Source organism: Molothrus aeneus, chromosome 15 (genome assembly GCF_037042795.1).
Source record: "Molothrus aeneus isolate 106 chromosome 15, BPBGC_Maene_1.0, whole genome shotgun sequence".
Classification (NCBI taxonomy): domain Eukaryota; kingdom Metazoa; phylum Chordata; class Aves; order Passeriformes; family Icteridae; genus Molothrus; species Molothrus aeneus.
This window is the reverse complement of record NC_089660.1, coordinates 18,282,894-18,300,372: the sequence shown is the minus strand read 5'-3', so window position 1 is coordinate 18,300,372 and position 17,479 is coordinate 18,282,894. Positions and strand designations below refer to the sequence as shown.

General features: G+C 43.8%; 1 long non-coding RNA gene across 3 annotated transcripts in view; it reads left to right on the top strand.

Moving 5' to 3' along the window:
• Positions 1-17,479, top strand: part of LOC136563112 (uncharacterized) — a 113,967-nt gene that overhangs the window by 37,781 nt on the left and 58,707 nt on the right. The window contains exon 2 of one of the 3 annotated variants that reach the window (XR_010784601.1): positions 15,917-15,991. The exons of 1 other annotated variant lie outside the window; for it this stretch is intronic. This is a non-coding gene — a long non-coding RNA (uncharacterized lncRNA). Of the gene's footprint in view, positions 1-8,248; positions 8,341-15,916; positions 15,992-17,479 lie in introns of all 3 variants that reach the window. One more of the 3 variants, XR_010784603.1, reaches the window with a different exon arrangement.

The following is a 17,479-nucleotide window of genomic DNA, read 5'->3' as shown; positions in this document are numbered from 1 at the left end:
CCTGGTGTCAGTGTGTGTGTCCTGTACTGTGTGTCCCTGTGGTGTCAGGGCCAATGCTGTACTGTGTGTCCCTGGTGTCAGTGTGTGTGTCCTGTGCTGTGTGTCCCTGTGGTGTCAGGGCCAATGCTGTACTGTGTGTCCCTGGTGTCAGTGTGTGTGTCCTGTACTGTGTGTCCCTGTGGTGTCAGGGCCAATGCTGTACTGTGTGTCCCTGGTGTCAGTGTGTGTGTCCTGTGCTGTGTGTCCCTGTGGTGTCAGGGCCAATGCTGTACTGTGTGTCCCTGGTGTCAGTGTGTGTGTCCTGTGCTGTGTGTCCCTGTGGTGTCAGGGCCAATGCTGTACTGTGTGTCCCTGGTGTCAGTGTGTGTGTCCTGTGCTGTGTGTCCCTGTGGTGTCAGGGCCAATGCTGTACTGTGTGTCCCTGTGTGTCAGTGTGTCTGTCTGTGCTGTGTGTCCCTGTGGTGTCAGGGCCAATGCTGTACTGTGTGTGTCCTGTGGTGTCAGTGTGTGTGTCCTGTGCTGTGTGTCCTGTGTGTCAGTGTGTGTGTCCTGTACTGTGTGTCCCTGTGGTGTCAGTGTGTGTGTCTTGTGCTGTGTGTCCCTGGTGTCAGTGTGTGTGTCCTGTGCTGTGTGTCCCTGGTGTCAGTGTGTGTGTCCTGTGCTGTGTGTCCCTGTGGTGTCAGGGCCAATGCTGTACTGTGTGTCCCTGGTGTCAGTGTTTGTGTCCTGTGCTGTGTGTCCCTGTGTGTCAGTGTGTGTGTCCTGTGCTGTGTGTCCCTGGTGTCAGTATGTGTGTCCTGTACTGTGTGTCCCTGGTGTCAGTATGTGTGTCCTGTACTGTGTGTCCCTGTGGTGTCAGTGTGTGTGTCCTGTACTGTGTGTCCCTGGTGTCAGTGTGTGTGTCCTGTACTGTGTGTCCCTGTGGTGTCAGGGCCAATGCTGTACTGTGTGTCCCTGGTGTCAGTGTGTGTGTCCTGTGCTGTGTGTCCCTGTGGTGTCAGGGCCAATGCTGTACTGTGTGTCCCTGGTGTCAGTGTGTGTGTCCTGTACTGTGTGTCCCTGTGGTGTCAGGGCCAATGCTGTACTGTGTGTCCCTGGTGTCAGTGTGTGTGTCCTGTGCTGTGTGTCCCTGTGGTGTCAGGGCCAATGCTGTACTGTGTGTCCCTGGTGTCAGTGTGTGTGTCCTGTGCTGTGTGTCCCTGTGGTGTCAGGGCCAATGCTGTACTGTGTGTCCCTGGTGTCCCACGGCTGCTCTGCTCATTGGGCATGGGCTGCAGCGAGGTTCCAAACACACCTCCCTTTGGAGGTTCCTCTGCTTTGGACCACTGTTTCTTGCTGGATGTGTTTCCCTGAACAGCTCCTGGCCCTCTCTGGGGAGTGTGTTCCTGGAAGGTGCTGAGCAGAGTTTCATTGTGGTTCCCTGGGCTCAGAGCTCCCTGAAAGCCCCGGGCTGGCCGGTTTGCCGCAGGCCAGCCCTCCCAGTCCCAACCACCTCTGCTGCTGAGGAGGTGAATCCTGGAGCTGGACTTGGTCCAGAGAGACTATCTGCCGTGCTGTGAAGCATGGTCAATAAAATCAATGAGATTTGCCATTTGTCCCTATTTCAGGTGCTCCCACCCTCACCAGCTGAGGAGGGGGACAGTGGGTTTGAGCTAAGGGGAGCAGTGGGCCCAGGGCAGATGGACGCAGAAAGCTGCAGTGAATCCTGGTGTGGCGAAGACAGCTGAAACGTGCTGGGCAGGAGAGCTCGGGGCTGATCGCATGGCCCAGCCATAGCCCACAAATTTAAGGGATTTTCAGTTTGTGCACATTTGCTAGGCTGGCTGAGACTTTTCCGATATGTCTTCTGGATGAGTACACAATTATTTAAGGTTCAATTTTCATTTTTTAATACCTAAAATCACATTATTGATACAACTTGGTAGACTTCTAGCTTGAAATATATGTTAATCAGATCAAATTGTTGATCATTAGAATTTGTTTCCTGAGAACATCCATTTTAAGGCATCAGCATTCTTTCTGGAAAAGCAAATACTCTGTTCTGTTTATGTGGGTCAGTCCTGGAGTAGCTGCTTAATATCCCGTGTCTGGAATTCAGTTGTCTTTTCTCTTGGGTGGGTCAGGAAGGCAGTTGAAGCAGGCAGTAATGGCTGCTGGGCTTTCATTTCTTTGTGACTGGTAAATGAAACACATGCAGCCTCACCAAACTACATGACTAATGACAACCTCCAGTGGCTCCTGCAATCAAAGATTAATTTGCTTTATCAAGTTTAAAGAATAGTAGGTGATAAATCATGTCAAAAAGAAATAATCAGTGGCAGGCTGATGTTCTTTTGCACAGTGGAGGACAGGTGCAATAGAGGATTCATCTGCCATAGACTGTTAATTTTGTTCTTGTGCTGATGTGTTAATTTTTATTTAGTTGATTTTTCAGTCAAATGGGATGCATTGTCAACTAATATTTTTACCTAAAATATATAGTATTGCTTTTTAGCTCTAAAATCAAACATGCTTAGAGTCTCTCACTTTCCATCAAAATATTTCCCATTTAATTCCTTTAATAATTTATGGATACATCTCTATCCCATTGGGTTTGCTGTCTTGGAGCACAGCTTAACGTGGACAGGAATAAAAATATGCTGTACGTATCTAGTGCATGCATAATATATTTCTTTTCTCTGCAGTTGATTCTTGTTTAGCCAGATCTGCTCTGCTATTCTCTCTGCAGGAGAAGGCTGATGTTGGTCCTAGAGTTGCCCTGGTGCTGCAGTTGCTCTGGGCAGCTGAGGTTTGACCCGTGTGGGACTTGCTGCCGCCTCCTCCCACCCGCTGGTGGCACAGCACAGAGGGATCAGCGTGGAGCAGGAGGGAATCAGTTCTCCTGTTTCTCACCTAATGAAGCCATTCAGAGACTACAGCTCTGTCACTTATGCAATTACTGAATAGAATCATCCCAATAAAATCTACAGTTAAAAAAAAAATCCATTGTGGTATGACATGGCATAGCATGGCACTGACTGACCTGCATTTATTGTGAATCCTGGGGCCCACAGAGCGAGGGCTGCAGATGTTTGTTTTTCAAGGAAAAGCCTGTGCTAACTTAGCTCTCCAGCTGCACAGTTGACTGTTGAGCATTTTCAGTCCTTATTTCAGTTAAACCATGGCCCAATTACATATTTGGCAGCAATGTTTTCTATGTGTAAGAGAATTTTAGTAAAGGAATAACGCAGATTCCATTATCTTCAGTCCTGGCTAGCAGTGTCTGTGATTTCATACCAATATGTGAGCCCTCTAGTGGCATTCCGAGCACTGGAAGTGTGGCTGGCAGGGCACAGGATGCCCTCGGAGAGCTGGGCATCCACACAGGGCGGCTCATTCTTATCACAGTGATGGCTCTGGGAATAGATTTGGAGAACAAGGTGAGAAGAGTCTGTGTTTATCTACTTTGGGCCAAAGAAAGAAAAATATCCCCCTCGCAATTTAAATCTAAAATTCTGTAGCTAAATTAAGACATTTCATAAATTTCCTTCAGCAGTCTTTAGGAATACAACTCCTCATAACAGCTCTTTCACCCCAGAAAAATATCTGTAGCTATCTTCAAGTTGATAACAGATGAGTGAAGATAGGTAATAAATAATAGTATGGAAAGTCTTCTTGTTTGAACATGTTTTGCCAAAAGCACTGAATATGAAGTTGGGTGAGAGAAAGGAGAAACATTCTCTGAGTATGACTGACATACTTTATGATGATTTAGTGGAACACCTTGCGGCCAACTGTCGCTTTTGTTCACAGGTGTTCTAAAGCTGTCACACCCCTGTTCCTCTCACACAACAAATTCACAATCTAATTCATTGTTAATTGTTGAATGCTCCTTTTTATGGTATCCAGAGATGCCCCAGGAGCCACGTGGCTTCCTTAGATTCTTATGTGTTAAAAAAATGGAGTCACAGCCTTAATGTTTGGAGCAGTACAACTTGGGTTCATCTGTGGATCACTTGAACTTAGGAAGGCTTGGGGCTTTTTCCACTTAGGAAAGAGGTGTATTTTAGTTAAAACAAAAATGAAAATAAACATTTTCTCCAGAGCATCTGGTTCAGGTTTGTGTTAGACTTTGTCAGAGTGTGGTGTAGCAGGGTGTGATTTTCATACCTAATTGGATTAGTATAAGGCAGACCAACTGTGCACAGGAAGGAGCAAGGATAGGCTGTTTCACCCAGGCAGTGTGCAGGCTGGGGCAGTGGAGACTGTTATCTTGTCTATAACCATTTTCCATTATCCTGAAATCAAATTTGCAGAACAAACAGCAGTTGGGCTTGGCTTCATATTTCATTAGATAGGCGCATCCTCACAAAATTATTTTTATTAGACCATGCAGACATCTTTCTGACATTTACTTTTGTGTGCTTTTAGAGTAATCAAAAATGCTAGTAATGTCCAGATATGGGTCTGTTTCACATACAGGAATATATTTTTGAAGTATGCTTTTCAGGCTTAAATGCACTTTTGTTAAACATCACAGGAAGGCAAACTGTTTTCTTTCTTCTACTTGCCCTTCTTCTGAAGCAAGGAGGGGAATAATACTCCAAGTGTTTCAGTGTTGTGTTTCACACAGGCTTCATCTGTATCATATTTGTTGGAAGAGTTGGTAGTTGGCATCAATTTGGATCAAAAGAACTGCAGTTAGGAAGGCCATGAGGAAGGTTCCATATTATTTCTCCAGAGCATTCTCACTACTGACGAGTTGTTTCTTGAGGCATGTAGCTCTATTGAGAAAGATGTCTTCTGGGAATAAAAGTTTTATTTCTGAAGCAGGGGTTTATATCAATTTAAGTATTAAATGATTTGTATAGATATCATCTACACAATAAAGTGGCTGATCACAAGATACATAAAAACTTTAGTATGTAAGTCAATATAAAATCATATTATTTTAGATTTTATAAGAATGTGCACAGAATCTGATTATTTAAGTAACATTAATAGAATAGGCTATCTTTGAATGAGCTCTGAACAGCACAAGTACATTCTAGTTTATGCATTTTAAGACTGTTGCTGTCAGTCAGACTGAAAAGAGGCAGTACAGGAGGCCTGGGTGCCCCTGCAGAGGCTGTGGCCTCGCTGCCACGTGGGTCCTGTGGGAGCCCAGGGTGTGGAGGGCACTGGGCTGCCGTGGGTGCCACTGGCTGGGTACCTGCAGCTCCTGTTTGGCTGCTCAGCATCAGCCACCCCATCCTTCAGGGTGTTCACTGCTGCGTGCCTCACTCAGCTGTGGAGTGAGAGGGCCTTTATTTACTCTGCCCTGCATTTTTCTCCCTTAGCCTGGTGACAGTCTTTCTCCGGCCAGAGCCAAGGCAGGCTGTGTTTTTCTGTGCACAACTTCAGGGAGTCACCCCTTTGTTTCAACTTCAAAGACTGCAGTCTGAAGCTCACCACGTTTTACTGAGAATAGTCACTGATCAAGGTTCTTGACCAATTTTGATTGATTGGTTTCATTAGTTTTTATTACTTTTATAAGCTTTTCGATAAATACTCATGTAACTGTAATTCTGCTCCCTGCTGGTGATCCAGAGTTGGATCTATTGCTGTGTTATCTCTACAGCATATTTGTGTTTGGAATTTCTTGACTAATACCATGCTCTCTCAAATTTTAGCTATATTATTTAGTTGCCTAATTTCAGCAAAAGTTAAAGATTTGCAACTTCTCTTTAAATTATGCCTCTCAAATACTTTGTGTGCTCATAGGTCAGACCAGCTCATTCCTTTTTCCTGAGCTCTTCTTGATTTCAGTGTCCTGTGTTTTAGCTTGAACTCTTGGGTGAAATTCAGAGTTGATGAATTTTTGGTATTTGAGTATCACTGTGTTTTTATATTTAAAAACATCTGTAACTCCTCTTGAACCAAACTGTAGTTTTTAAAGGTCTGTCCTATTAAATTCTCTTTCCACTCTGCAGCACTTTGAGGACTTCTATTCCTCAAAGGACCCTCCTGATACAGACACACCAGGCTTCATTCACTTGTTATTCTTTACCATCTTAGAATTGCACCAATACTTCATCTCCACAAGTAGACAAACTAACCTGAATTAGGAAACCACAGGCTCTGCTTTGTTTGTTGCCCTGGCCACATGGTTTATTAAACCTTGTTTTTGTCTGCTTTGGATAAGGAATGTCTTTGTCTTGCTGTTTTACCACTGATGCAAAATACAAGAAAACAAACTATCAAGGTAAACCTAGGATTAAAGGAGTGGAAAAGTGTCTCAAAACTATTTCCCATCTCATTTTGATTCCCATCTCATCAAGCAGTGCTTGTCCAGAGTGAGAGATGTGCCCCACAGCATCTCAGTTCAGAGTGATGGATGGCTGTGGGAGGAATTCCTGGTCCTGCTGACATGTCAGGGGTGTTACCTTAACATGCAACAGCAATGTCTTTAAATGGTTTTACGAGTAGGGAGGTAAGATCTGCTTCCATGCTCAATTGAAGAACTGCCATTTTGGAACTACAGAGGGAAAGTTGTATGATCAAAGCAAAACCAAAGCTTCAGGAACTGTAAAAACCATTGTGAGTGGAGGAAATAATATTTCAACTACACAGCTGAATTTTAGCTGCATGAGGATATAGAGACAATTAAAAGGAATGTAATGTTTAGGATAATGATTTATGAGACAATCAAACTGTAAGGAAGAAATCTATGGAAATAGTTGAGCACATCAGCCTAAAAATAATGCAGATGGAAAGGCAAAGACAGTGCACTTCAGTGCTCTGTGCTGTCAGCAGTGAGGGCTGGACTGGCCATGGAGCAAAACTATTAAAGAGCAGTTCAACAAGCTTAATAGATATGTCTAATTTAAAGCATTTCTTGGAGAGATGCATGATGAAATAAAACTGCGGGGGTTTTTTTGTTAAAATCTACTTTAACAAAGAAATGCTTTCCCAAAGCTCTGATACTTTTTAAAATTAAAAATACAAATCGTGGTTTGCATAATATGTGCTGGAGAATTACTGTTTTTGTTACAGTAATATGTTGCAATTATTATTTAAAACCTTATTTAATTTTTAGATTCAGGTGTAAATCAGTGTTACCATGCTGTAATTGAAAAATTGTGTTCACCTTTTTTTCCTGAAGGTATCTTGAAGGGCATCAATTAAAAAGGCAATTTATTTTAAAAATACTTTCACATGAACTACTGATGCAAATTTTATGTTTAGTTACGTAAATCCGTAGGAAAGCCTTAAAAAGTTACCTTTTGTTTAATCTTTTGTGGAGCCCCTGGTTCATGCTTGTCTGTTTAATAAAGGGTCAGATTTTATTTATGTGGTTAAGTAGAACATAAATGTAGACACTTCACACGATGTACCATGTAAATGTAAGCCTTTGTAGTTACAAGTTTTTTTGTAGCTGGAGAATTGTTTTAAAAGGCATGTAATTTATTAGCTATCAGTAGCTGCTTTATTGCCTTGCCGCGCTGCAGTAATAAATAAAAGAAAGTGAGCTGATTTTACAAATGGCACACAAGGTGCACATTTTGTGAAAAAAGTCTTTTTTTAAAGAATTGGCATTAAATCCTTTTTTGTGATGACAAAGAGGCTAAGAGTGCAAACTGTATTTTCTGTTTATCGAAAACAGAGTCTCTTTTTCTCGAGGGCATTTTTTCCTATGATCATCAAGGGATTTCAAAAGCAATAAAGTGTGGAATCATTGTTCGACTTGAACAGTATTAAAACTTAGGTTTTAATTTCAGTGAAGTAATAAGATTTGAACCTGTCTCACATTACAGCACTGTAAGGCATTTAGCAATTGTATTTTAAAGGAGGTTTTTAAAATGCAGCTCACTTGAAAGCTAACTGTCTATCGAGTAATTAATAGTTTCTTTTCAGCACAGGCTGTTGTGAATCATACTAAGAAATCTTGGTTTTGTTAATAACAAATTAAGATAATTGTAAGGAAGTTATTTCCTAATTAGTTTAAACTTAAAATCTTTTTTGCCCCTTTCTGAGATGGATTTTCAAATGAAGACAAAAAAAAAGAAAGAAAATATTGAGGTTTTCAGCATGATTTTCACCCTAGCATTAAAAAAAAACTCTATGTTTACCTGTACATTTCAAGAAACTGTATTTCTTGGTTAGCAGCACGTCTGCTTGCCTTTAAGTATTTAATCAGTAAACATACTTTATTGCATTAATGCAATTTCTGTTTCAAAATTGCACGTTGCAGTTGCAGATAATTCTGCAGAGCTTCTCTCTTCTGTAGGGACACAGGGAACTCTGGGATACTGGAACTCCCTGTGCTCGCTTTGGCACGGATATTCTCCGGGTTCAGACTGAAAATACTTCTTCAGGTTGGTAAGTAAAATGTGGGCTGATAAGGGCATAGCCATACCCATGCCCTGCAGCTGGAAATGCACAGGTGTGATTTTGGGGAGGGGAGTTTGGGCACAGGTGCCTGTTCCAGCTGCCCTGGTGTTGGTGCGGGTGCTGAGAGCTATGGCCTTCCGTGGTGGTTCTGAGCAGCAACTGCCTCCATCAGCCATCAGGTTTGTTCCTGTATTTTAGTAGATGGCCTAGACTGTAAATATTAGAGGATCTAAAATAAATCAACATATTATCCTAAGGATACAAAACGTAAGAGCTATTTGTGGCTAGGAGCCCTTGACAGATAGTTTGGCTGAGGCAGATGATTGCCCGCCTCTTGGATCTGGCTCCCATTGCTGTGCCTGCAGGCAGTGTGGTGTTATAGTTGTATATTGATGTTAGGGTTACTACTGAGTGGCTAGCAATGACAGATGTCTATAATTAGAGGCAATGCTGCCAGTATTTCAGAGGAGCCGGCCTATGTTGAACCATTATCTTATTTCTGGCTTGCCAAAGAGGGTTGTTCAAATTGCTGGTATTAGCTGTGGTGGCTGTAACACCTCTCCTTATGCCCTGGGATAAATGTGCAAAAGCACTGTCATGTACAACCCTGGTGCAAAACCTCTTCAGAAGAAGTGATCCTGCTAAATTTCATGTGCTTAAGGCTTGATTTGGAGATGCAGAACACCTGCAGTGCTGTTATTCAGTACAATGCAATAGGTTTGGATATAGGGATTTTAGAGCTATAGTAAGTAGCTCTGATTTTTATTCCGTACTTTTAAGTGCCAAAGTGATGTAGATTCTTGAGTGTTGGTGTTTATTGCACATAAGTGTGCTGAGTGGGCCACTCATTTAGATACAATTCAGCATCTGAATAAAATTTAGCTGCACACTTGTAATAGTTATGTAGGGACAAGTCAGAGTGTGGATTACTGCTATTTGATTACCTGTATTTCTGGATCTTTTGGAGTGTTCTGACTGACACAAATATAATCTTGTAACTGCACGGTAGTGCTTCATTTCAATCACGAAGGATTCTAAAACAGCATTTTGGCTTATTGTTAAGCAAATCCTTGACTGCATACATGGCTTGAATTTCTGCAGTTCACTGTATAGCTCTGATGGAAAGTGCAGCCCAACACTGTGCTTCAAAAGCTAAAAATCTTCTGGAAGGTGTTCAAAAAGTAACAGCTGTTAATAGTATTTCCGTTTTCACTATAATATCTGTTCTTTAAGCCCTGAAGGGGAACACAAGAGACAGTGAAATTAAAACTCTCTAACAGTGGTTAACAAAAATGAAAGTCTAAACAAGACTATTTAAGCTAAGCATCCTTTTAACTAATGGCTAACTGAAAACCTAGCAGATAAACCCATTTCTTTTTTCTTCTTCTTTGTTTTTTACAGAGAATGCTTCTCAGGCTGCATCAGTAATAAGAGCAGTCCATTCATGGTAGGTCTCCTGTATAAGTTCAGCAGAATTGTACCTCTTTCAAGATTTTCAGAAAACATGGATTAAGAAAAGGAGAAATAAATAAATAAGTAAATAAAAGCTGAGAGATAGTAATTGAAATAGAGATCAATTTCCATGTAAGAGAGAGTTTATTGCTGGCACCATATAGGCATTTTATAGATCAGGAAGCAGGGAGTTAATCACTCTGGCACCCTAGACTCCTCTGAATCCTCCAACTTATGGGGAAGAACTGGGGAACAGGGCCTGGAAAACAGCCTTTGTGGGAAATGTTAATACCTCTTGCTGTCAGAGCTTGTGGTGGCAGAGTATTTCAACAGACTAGGAGGGAAATAACATCCATAGCAATGAGCCACACAGTGTGTTTACCCTTTCACCTAAAACAGAACACTTGGTTATAATAACAATCTCCTCGTTTTTAAATGTTAGGTTGTAGTAGGTCTCTTTCAGTTGAGGATAACTTAATGCAGTATTTTAGGCTAGGTTTGGAGGTAAGACAGTAAATCATCTATATCATTTATGTCATTGGTGTGGGTGCTCTGGTTATTACGAACACAGGCAGCAGTGGGTGGGAGAGAAGCCTACGTAGAAAGCAGCTGAAAGTCCACTTGAGTCTTCAGAGATCCTGTCTGAATTAACTGAGGCATTTCCTTATGGCCTGTTTGGAGAATTTCTTCATTTAGAGAGTTTACTCTAATCCAGTAAAAACTCATTCTCTTGTTTAGGCTCTGAGCTAAGAGTATTTTGAGATGTTAGCTTTTTAAGACAGCTGGTCAGGAGTGGAAGTGACCAAGGTTTTCATCTGCTAAGAAGAGGAGATAAAAGCCAGGGCTTTTGAAGCCCTCAGTTTGATCAGGAGATAAAGATGAATGATCTGGCACCCTGATAGTCCAATTAGGGGATTCAGTTCCCATTTCCTGAAGCTGGCTGCAGAATGTAGAGCTGCATTTCTGCTGTGTTATACTGGAGATTTTAAGTGCTGAAAATTCAAATACCTGAGTGTGATTTTAAAAATAGGGGAAATTACAAAGTGTGTTTTGGCACTCAATACCAAGAATGCCACTTGCAGTTAGTGTGGAGGTTTGGTGGGTGCTGGAGGCATGTTGGTCAGGGAGGTGGGGGGTAGAACCCCATAGTAGTTGCCCCTGCTTTGTTTGGATTCCCAAAAACACCACGGGGACAGACAGGCTCCCCTCCATGTGCCCCATGTGCTTCAGCTCTGCCAGGCTGGGGTAAACGTGGTGCAGGTCTGCTTCTGCCCTCACTGCTCATGACAAAATGCTTTAATGTTGCTGTGATAGTTCTCTGCAGCGAGGCCTGGAGGGCATCAAGGAAGTGATAATATCTGCAGCATTTACGCTGTGCCTACGGGTAATAACTTTACTGTAATTTTCTGAAGATTCATTATCCAAAATCTTAATTCATTATAATAGCCCTTATGAAAACTGTAGAAACTAACATTTTCTTGTGCTTTCTTATTTGCACAGTGTGAGAGATTCATTGCTCTGTTTTAATTTGTTTCATGGGGTGTGTTTGAGTACATTCCATACAGTGCTTTTATTGAATTTCTGTGACTGTCATTACTGAGCCATACAACCTTTAGGAACTCATATTCTGAGCTTCCCAGTTCTGTAATCTGCTTCACATTTAAGAATTGATATAATTAGCTTCTTCAGAGTTATAATGTTAGAGCGAAAAAGAGAAGACTTCCAAAGGCAAAGCAAAGTTAAACATATCCAAGGCCAAAGAGTAGGGAAGAGAAGGAAATAAAGTTTTGGTGTCATTACTGAATTATTTCTGTTTTCTTGGTCTGTATTTACATGCAAGTATTTTGCTTTATAAAACATTGCTTCCACAGTTTTATTTCTTGTCCTTTTGGGACAGTTCAAGGACCTGGGAAGTGTATGTTTATGTAACTTGGACAACTGATAGCCCAGAGAAGCTGTGTCTGCCCCTGGATCCCTGGAAGTGTCCCAGGCCAGGTTGGATAGGGCGTGGAGCAGCCTGGCAATGTGTCCCTGCCCATGGCATGCGTAAGACTGGATGGGCTTTAAAGTCCCTTCCAAACCTAATTTTTCTGTGATTCTATAAAATTTCCTGGATAATTAAAAAATTCCCTGGCACCAGAGCTTGTGAATCTGCTGTCTTCCTTTAGGGTCCTGATGCCACCAAGGTGGTTATAAGGGTACAAACAGAAAAAAGAAGGATCCCTTGATCCTTTGCTTTCACACTTGGTTCAGTATGTTTGAAATTGTGGCTGATCAGTATTGAAGGTGTTTCACTGGTCTGTTCTTTCTCTTGGCTGCCGTGGCCAGTGCTGTCACCTCTGAGCACAGCAGTGCCACTGGGGGTTGAGGGCAGTGGTGCCACCAGCTCCAGCTTGAATCAAAGGCCCTGGCTGGGTTCCTGGACCTGTGGAGCTCCTGAAACATCGCAGCCTACCACTGCCACTTGTGAGGATGTTTCCCTCAGGGTCACAGGTGTGTAAGGTGAGCTGGGGATGGTATTCTCCTGTCAGCTGACATTGTTGGCCATACATGTTTTAGTCACACAGCTTTGGACTGACATGGAATTCTCTTCTGGAGTTGTAAATCTTGCAGTTATAAGGATCTGGGACTCATTGTGTCACTGTTTTCCAGGAGTCTAGAACCAAGGTTTTCCTACTGGAACTTGATTCCCTGCTCCTTGCTGGCAGCACCTGAGGGCGGTAGGAGCGTCAGCCTTGGGCTCCTTGCTGAAGCAGGGCAGGGAGGGGTGAAGGGAGGAGCCCCGGGGAGCGTGGCTCTGTTGCCCTTACCCCCGGGGCGCCCTGTAGGACCTAAGCAGAAGATGAGATCACCTCCACAGCTTTTTACGACCCTTTTCAGCAGGATTTCTCTCCACCTTTTGAATATGTAGCACAGCCTTTGTTGTTGAAGTGGGTTTTATTATTGTACGACCAAAATGCTTTATCATTAATTTTTCATAGTGTTTAGAAGTCCAGGGGCATTGCATTGCTGTGGTGGGAGGCGATTACTTTTCTATTTTTGTATGCTAATAGCATGTGCGGGTTTTGAAAATGATTTTGAAGAATGTTTTTTAAATATCATATTTATTTTAGCTTACAATTTGCTATAGATTGAGTAGTTTTTATTGTGAGGGCTATATTCATGCTGACTTGGAATGACCCTGTCACACGTGAAAACAAATCAGATTGTTGCTGTTAATGAGCTTTTCAATTTACTATTCAGTGGATCAGATAAGTGGATTTAAGAGGTAATGATCCTGCTTAGCACTCAGGCTTGTCTGTCAGATCCTAGTAGTGTGGGAAATCCCCAGGGACAAAAGCGTTGACACAGTTCTTGATGGGATAATGGGAATCAAAGCTAATGGATGATAAAAGGAGTAGTAAGAGTTACAAGGATAATTGTGGATTAAAGCACTGCTCTTTGTCAACACTGACTGCTGGTTTAGTATTTTATTTGTTAAACTCTGATGTGGGGAGAGCCTAGTTTGACAGCAGAGCACAATGAGCTGGGCTGGCTCCCGGAGCACGAAGAAAGGCTCAGAACACACAGGGGTAGCTGCTGATGCCTCTGCATTCCTTGCTACTGTTTTTTTTCTTGTCATGACACCAAACGCAATAATTCTGAAACACTGCAAAAATTGCAGCTGCTGTAGCATTTCAGCAGTGTGTTGTTTAGGGAGTGGATTTTTTTTTACTTGGAAGGTATTATTTTTATATTTCAATATATTATTTTTGCTATGCCTAATTACTGTAAGCAGTAACTTTACACTTACAGTGTGAACATAGTATTTTGCAAGATTTAAAGATTGTATTATATAGTATTATTTTTTTCATCTTTTTGATTGTCCTTTGGTTTTGCCACCAAAAACTACATTCATACAATTATAAAAGGATAAATTGGCTTACAAATTAAGTTACCCTTGATTTTGGTGTGATTACTGGTTAGAGCTGCAAGTTTACATACTCCTGACTTTAGTAAGCTGGAATTTAAAGTCTTTGGGATGTGAAAATCCAATTGTTGATATTATTGTTTTCATTGTTCTTATTAACTGTGTCAGAGGTGGAGCATTGGTAATTTGGTTTTTAAAGCAAGTCCCAGGATTCCATCAGGGCAAAGGGAGGCTGGTGTGGGTGCGGTGGCACAGGTGCCGAGGCTGGGATGGGATGGGATGGGATGGGATGGGATGGGATGGGATGGGATGGGCTGTGGGAAGGGAGCCGGCGGCAGTAGATGGGGAAGGGAGCCGGCAGTAGGTGGGGAAGGGAGCCGGCAGTAGATGGGGAAGGGAGCGAGCAGTAGATGGGGAAGGGAGCCGGCAGTAGGTGGGGAAGGGAGCCGGCAGTAGGTGGGGAAGGGAGCCGGCAGTAGATGGGGAAGGGAGCCGGCAGTAGATGGGGAAGGGAGCGGGCAGTAGGTGGGGAAGGGAGCCGGCAGTAGGTGGGGAAGGGAGCCGGCAGTAGGTGGGGAAGGGAGCCGGCAGTAGATGGGGAAGGGAGCCGGCAGTAGATGGGGAAGGGAGCCGGCGGCAGTAGATGGGGAAGGGAGCCGGCAGTAGATCGGGAAGGGAGCCGGCGGCAGTAGATGGGGAAGGGAGCCGGCAGTAGATCGGGAAGGGAGCCGGCGGCAGTAGATGGGGAAGGGAGCCGGCAGTAGATCGGGAAGGGAGCCGGCAGTAGATGGGGAAGGGAGCCGGCAGTAGGTGGGGAAGGGAGCCGGCGGCAGTAGATGGGGAAGGGAGCCGGCAGTAGATCGGGAAGGGAGCCGGCGGCAGTAGATGGGGAAGGGAGCCGGCAGTAGGTGGGGAAGGGAGCCGGCGGCAGTAGATGGGGAAGGGAGCGGGCAGTAGATGGGGAAGGGAGCGAGCAGTAGATCGGGAAGGGAGCCGGCGGCAGTAGATGGGGAAGGGAGCCGGCAGTAGATGGGGAAGGGAGCCGGCAGTAGATGGGGAAGGGAGCCGGCGGCAGTAGATGGGGAAGGGAGCCGGCAGTAGATGGGGAAGGGAGCCGGCGGCAGTAGATGGGGAAGGGAGCCGGCAGTAGATGGGGAAGGGAGCCGGCGGCAGTAGATGGGGAAGGGAGCCGGCAGTAGATGGCACCAGGCGCTCACCGCTGGGAGCTGCGCTGGGGCTCTCCCCGCACCTCTGCTGCATTCCGGGATCCATCAGCAGGCAGATGCCAGGCAGCCCGGGGTGTCCCCAAGGGGACAGTGTCCCCAAGGGCTTGAGTGGCTGCAGTGACACCCCTGAGTGCTGGCCCTGCGTTCTACCCACGAAGCGCAGCTGGCGAGTGTGGGGAGGGGCTGGCACAGGCTCGGGCAGCAGCTTTGCACTATTGTCACCTTTCTGTCTCTGAAGTTGATTTAACCCTACAAAATGTTTTTATCTGAACTAAATGTTAGGATACTAAAACCCCCGGAGAACTTTATGAAGATTACACAGTAAGGAAGAAATAGAATTGCTGTGTCCTGTGCATTTGCAGCTGCATGTTACCCACAGCTGGGTCTGGCAGGCAGGGTGCTGGGACACCGACCCTGAAATGGGTGTCCCGGACTGCAAATCAAGGGACACATACACTGCTGCAAGCTATTGGGCTGCCTAAGCCTTTGTTCTCCTTTCAAGGACACAAAACAATGTCTGAAGAGTACCAGATTTACCAGATATTATCACCAGCAGTGCAAGAATTTGTAAGCTTAAAGACCGCATTGAATGACATCCCACTGAGGACAGATTGACAAAAAATGTTTTCTCCACCCCTTTCTAATTTTCTGTAATAAACCAGGGTTTTGAATGGAGACTATATTGTTCTAAGAACAACAAAGTGAGGTTAATGTGAAAATTTGCACTCCTTTGTGAGAAGAAATGTTCGTAAGAGCCAGTAAAAGCCTCAGTCCCCACATCACAGGACACCACAAGAGAGTAGATAAGCCATCTCCTACGAGTGCTGCAGCCTGCAAGGTCGTAGGTTGGATGTATAGGCACTTATGCCTGTGCTTTCCTCCTGCAGAGTCAAATTGGGGAAGGTTTTAGAGTAACTGAAAATGTTGAAGGTAGTTAGTATCTATAGTATGTTACTGTTGAAATGTTAATTTCCAGGTGTATGCCAGGATGTCTGAAGTCTTGGGAATAAAAGGTGACAACCATGTTCTGGAAGCATTTATGGCCAAAAATGTAAGTTTGTGCTTGGGTTCTATTGTGTATGTTGTTTGTTTTGTCTTTAACATGCTGTCAAGTTTGCTCTTTGCTAGAAAAATGTTTTCTGTGAATTTGAACTATTTGAAATAAGGGACAACCATTTTTTGAAGGACCCATGTCTTATTTTCTGAAGGTACTGCAAGCCTCTAAGTGAACAGTTGCAGCTCAGTATTTCCACCATAGTGCCTGTGTCCCCTCTCAAAATGGCTTATGGGGGGTAGAGCTGAGATGTCCCAGCCTCTTGTTCAATGACAAACTGGCACAAACAGCCCGCATCCCTCCCTTCTCTTTCCTGCACCCTGTGTGGAATTGCCTGTAAAGTTTTGTGGCATTTCAAAGTGGGGAACTGACCGAAGCAAACTAATCTTCCGTTGTTTGGGAAAGTTTTCTTGGATTGATTTTTGTTCAAGATCTGGCAAATTTTGCTATCTTAAAAATGCAGGTTCACAGAGGAGGATCCTCAGGCCTCACACTGAAGGAGACAAGAGGCATTATCATCACCTGTCTTCACATCTCTGGCATTTGCAGAATAACATAGTGTGTTATTTTGGCAGAGAAGTGCTGCAGTACTCTCTCTTAAGAATATTCCTGGACAATTACTCTGGAGAACATACTATTTCTCATGACTCTGCTACAGCAGCTTTCCTTGGCTGCCAACAAAATTACCAGGATTTTGGTTTTTATTATGTATGGCCTTCATGATATTTACTAGTTTCTCCTGACACAAAAAGAGTTTCATCTAAAATAATTTTTTCTCTTGAAGCGAAACAAAATGATCCCTCTGAAAAACTGTGAATATACACAAAAAAATCTGGGAGTCCCCCAGGAGACAATGTGGCCCATGTGTGCCTGGAGAAAGAGAAACAAGTGTCTGACCTCTTCATTTTGCAGTGAGGGAGATGCTGCATCTGGTCATTTGCTTCCTGTCCTCTCAATCTGACTTACAGGACCTTTGAACACTCCCAGGAAACCTTGGCCTGCTGGACACAGCTCTCTGCTGGTGTCACCAGGCTGGCTGTGACCTGCTGGGACAGTACTGGTCAGGACTTGTAGTAATTAAAACAAGGTCATTTTCTGATACAACTTAAATATCTGTGGAACACAAGGCATAAACACTTTACTTCCTCAAACCGGAAGCCGAGTGTTGTATCTTGCCTTAGGATAACAACAGTACCCATCCAGCCCTGATATTTATCTGGAGCAGTCTTTGAAGACAGGTCAGTGGAGGGTGATGGATGGAAAAAGGCTGATGATGTTACTGTGGAGTTTTGGGAGGCAGCCCATGCCATGGAGCCTGATGGCTGGGCTGTGTTTGGTTGTTTCAAACTGCAGTGAACCTTGAACAGCTGAGGAAAAAGGAGGCAGAGGGCTCTTTTCTGGATACCATCAGTTTGCCTCTCTTGCTACTCATTGCTACCATTGAGGGGAATTCTCTGTTATGTTTGCCACTTGGAGGAATGGCAT